Genomic DNA, 4,945 nt, shown 5'->3' with positions numbered 1-4,945 from the left:
TGAAGGCAGTCAGGATTAATACATCTGAGATCTTCATTTTTTTTTAGAATTACATATCTAGTGCCTCACGATTAACACATCCAAAGATTATCACGATTAACACATCCAAAGATTATCACGATTAACATGTCTGAGATTATTAGTTTTCTGAAAATTACACATCTAGTATCTTGGGATTAACACATATAAGAGCATGATCCTCTGGGAATTACACATCCGAAGACCCATGTTTGTCTGAGATGGGTTCAAGATCTTGGATGATAGTCCTAGTGTAAAGCATCCAATGGATGGCATTCATACATCAACTATTCAAACCTTAATGGAGTTATAATCTTCATAATTCATAATATGCAAATTAATGAGATATATCCTCAAATTTTCTCTAAACAAAGTTTCGGTCTATCCTTCTAGTCATTTAGTCTCTCACTAGTTTCTTAATTTGGTCACCCTATGTTTTTCCTCAAAAGGTTTCCTCCCCAATCTTATTTCTCAAATTTATTGTATAAATATCTTGCGTGTGCACCCCCAAGATACAAGCACAGTTTCATAGGATGATTGTCTCAACATGTGAGGATATTCAAATCACTTCTATGGCTAGTAGAGATGATTGATTTCTTCTCATATGATAAACAATCACTTGTTTAATCCCTTGACGGTTAACCTTTGAAAAACAAATCCTAGGAACTAAGATCGGCTTTGATACCATTTGTAAGGTTCCCCCCTTCCAAAATAGGGGAAACAAGTAAGATAGTCCACTAAGTCTTAGCTTGGAGAAAATTTCTTTCTCATCGACACCTTGACCATGCAAAGATTCAAGGAGACGATTCATACGTAATACCTAGTCCTATATCGCAGGGGGAGCGTGGTCTTCTAAAAATCAAACCACCCATAGGGTAATTGATCATAATTTGGGCAACTACTAATCTTGATTCTTGTGATCAAACAAAACCCATGACTTTGCCAAGGCACCTCCACTACCACACCGCATGCGATTCACCAAGTCCACGCTTGATGCTGGTCCTCGCGCAAACATCTTAAAGAGATAACATTTATCATCAGGGCCACCTTGTCCTGGGAAACGGCTACCTTGTATAAATGAACAGCGAGATCTTCTCTGTATAAGAAGGATGCTATCAAAGCCCTCTCCTGTTGGCATCAATTTTCTTTTCTTCTAGGATACAATGCGTCTAAACCTAAAAAACATAATTTCACAATAAAGAGAGGACCGAATGTAGAAAAATACATCCAAATATTATTAAGTTACAGAATGAATACTCACCTCTGGTTTTCCACAAGAGAACTCAACTCCTCCAAAAAATTGCAAAGCTCATGATCCCCAATACTTGTAGGTAGCTCATCATTTTGATTCATCATGGAGGAAAACAGCATATCCTTCACAATATCCATCTGTATTTTTTGAGGACCTGTACTTCTCTGGCTTTCAACACTTGAGAAACAAACATTTTCACGCGCTCCAACATTGACCTTGAAGTTCCTGGCTGAACTGGATGTTCATGCAGCCCAGTGTGGAGCATCATTCTTGTAATAGTTGTGTCACGAGGCATTACGTAATACACAACACATCTACACACTTGCACACACTGTGCAGTTTTGCAACAAAAGTGACAAACTATTTTAGTTTTCTCATCCTCCGTCAGAAGTCCAATTGCAATCTTTTTTGTTAGATGTCAATGAAAGAAGATGTTGTTATAACTTTTATTGTTCAAGTAAAAAAGGATAGCTGAGCCTATGGCACTCCAAAGCACCAACATAATAGCTAATACGCACGGTACAACTTACAAACATGTTTGATGTTACTGGACGTGTCCATAGGTGACCATCATATTTTTGCTCCATTCCATCCATATTTCCTATTTTGCCATATGTTGGTGGAAACTCTAGGATGGAATCACCATCATAATGTCTTGGCACCTCCTGGACTTGGATGACTCGAGTAACTTTTTCCAGCAATGAACGTAGAAGAGAAGGTTGCTCCTTCTTACGACGAAGAACTAAAAGTATACTCTCTGAAGTAATACATTCATCTTCAGAGATATTGTGCTTAGAACCGTTTGGATTGCTTGTGCCTTCACCTGGTTGCAAAACAGTTGCTGAGCCATTCAAGTCACTCTCAGAGGAGGAGCTCGAGATATGAACATGGGTGTTTTGTGTCCCTAATTCTTTCTCCCACTGAGGTCTCCAAATGGTAGACATCTTGGGCAATGTCATTAGCACTAGAATCAAGACTATCAGCAGCATAGAGAGGACTACATTGTTATTCTGAGAGATCCATCGGAGAGGAAGGCTGTTGCGGGTAGGGTCCTGCTATACTGGGGGCTCAGAGAGGTCAGCCGGCCTCACAGAATACTCGAGATCGGGAGGGGAATCTCAACGAGGGATCACCCGCCATACAGGTGGGGCGAAGGGACCCACTTCCTGATTGGAGAGGACGTGTCACAAATGGGAAAATGCTGAGATAAGTGCTCATAACGGTTCTCTGATAGAACCGAATCCTCCTGAGCTCTGCCAGCCTACCGCACGCGACAGCAGCTTGGCTCTAGTGGTCGTCTGGCGGCCTGGGCGTGGGCCAACCGTCCGCCACTCGCTAGCCAACTGAGTTGTCTGTAGTTGGGGCCTGGTGCTCCGCTGCCTAAGGGCCTGCCTCTGTCTCTCTCTACCCCCTTGTGTGGATCAACACGAGAAATGGGGGGAGAAACCACTAGAGGTGGTCTCCTAGATTGCCGTAGGGGGCAAGCTCTGGCAAAATGACCCATTTGCCTGCAAATGAAGCGTTGACTTGGAAGGCTTGAATACTCCACGCACTGCTATATGGGGTGGCCCTCCCGGTGGCTAGGAATAGATACACAAAGCAGCACAGACTCCGGCAAGGCTACACAGATGCAGAGGGATGGAATCCCAACTGCCCATGCAAGGGCCGAGGCAGCAATGGGGGGGGGGACTCCATCACTTTCCTGATGGCACCACCAATCACCGAGAGAAGAGAATGGTAACGCCTTCTTAAGGCCTGTGAAACAAACTGTAACTCGAAAGCCTGAAACGCTAGCCAAAGGGTCAAACATTGGATCGAAGCCGTGTTGCCATCGTGCAGAGGTCTACATCGTACGCAATGCAAGGGGACTTAGCTGCATGACTCAGTTTGACATCGATGGCGAGTTGAACTCCACCTAGTGATATATTCGCACCCCAGAGGATGAATATCGATAATCTTTGCAGGTTCGCCACCAATGAGGCTCGCATGTAAAAGATCCCTGAGTTGTTCGCACACAGAGAAGCTACCAACAATGTTGCAAACCAGGGTGGAGGTCTCAAGTGAGGCAACAATGTGGGAAGAATCAAAAGATCCGCTATGGAGAAGAAAATGCAAGCAACAACGGCCTCGGTCAGGGGGATAACAAAGTGACTGCCACCATGGAGTCCTCTTGAGGGTGAAGACCAGAATAGATCGAAGATTGTCGAATACAGAAAAAACCCCAAAGAGCCTAAAGGCACTAACCTACACGGGAGGGAAGAGAAGGAGAGAGACAAAGAACAAACAAAAGGACGGAAAAAAGGGAGGGCGGCTCTTAAAAGAGACGGGATAGGGTAGGGGGGCTAAGGATAGCAGAGAAAGGACGGGAGGAGATGGAGGCGCTGAGGGAAGAGGGGGGGGGAGTAGTGTACGTGGCAGAGTGGAGGAAAGAGAAGCGAGAGAGGGGGGCGGTGCAAGCAATGCAAGGGGAGGAGGGGGGCCTAAAACAAAGGAAGAGAGGGGGAGTGGCGCTGAAATGCACAGAGAGGGGTGGGGGGGCGACGCTAAAATGCACAGAGAGGAGGGGCCAAAGGTACGAAGAAGGCGAGGGGGGGCAGCGGCGAACAGGGGGGGTGCTGGAACGCGCATAGAGCGGGGGGCAGCTATGCAATAGAAGGGAGAGGGGGGCGAGCTGAGGTGCACAATAGGAGGGGAGGCGTAGGTGACATGCAAGCGAGGGGAGGAGGGGTTTCAGAAGCTCTCATGAAACACCTTCACCTTGTAATTGCATCCTAACTCTTTCACATTTGTGTCCGTATTTGTTACCATTGGATTTCATATATCCATAGCATATTTTTCACTTTATGTGAAAAAAGGGATCATTCCCTAAAATGAAAGGACTTGGATGAGCTATAATAATTTCTTAGTATAGAGGTGGTGAGATCACTTGTTGATAGCATTTTGTTGTTATAAAGTCAGTATGGCTTGAACATGTTGTGTCTAGGTATGGCATGATAGGCTATAAGCCTATTTTTCAGTGCCATTGTAATAGAACACTAAGTTTTCCACAGAAGTGAACAACCCCACTATGTACAAGTGGATAGTGGGTAGATTGATCTATACGACCATTACTAGGCTAGATTTGAGCTATGTTGTTGGACTTCCAAGTCAGTTTTCATGTAGACCCCCTTGGATGTGGCTAGATGGATTCTCAGATACATAAAGTCCATGACTCCACAGTTAGTTATGGACTTTTCTATGAGACCAACAGAGAGATACGACTACATGGGTATACAAATGCTAATTATACTAGAAGAGATCTACCAGTGGCTTTATGATATCTTTTGGGAGTGGCAACTCATCACTTGGATCCTTCTCAAATCAACATGAACATCCCGTGGCTTTACCTTCGACCACTCCTACTCGCCATCGCTAATGGCGATTCCACGTACGTTTCTGGATGGGAGGGACCATAGCAGTGACGTGATCTTGGGCCCACCCATGGTACAATGACACATCACTTGGCTCCTCCTCAAATAAACAAAAACATCTCGTGGCCTGCTCGTTGACCACTCCTGCTCACTAACCCCAAGTCCCTCAAGTCCCAGAGACTACCCAGCTTCATTGTAGCTATGGGTAGATACCTTGAATCACCAATCTAATAATCTTGACTCCCCCAAAAAAGGGATGTCGAAT

Source organism: Cibotium barometz, chromosome 8, assembly GCF_041138505.1.
Source record: "Cibotium barometz isolate CiBa-2024 chromosome 8, ASM4113850v1, whole genome shotgun sequence".
Lineage (NCBI taxonomy): Eukaryota > Viridiplantae > Streptophyta > Polypodiopsida > Cyatheales > Cibotiaceae > Cibotium > Cibotium barometz.
The sequence above is the reverse complement of the archived record's forward strand: the minus strand, read 5'-3'. Positions refer to the sequence as shown.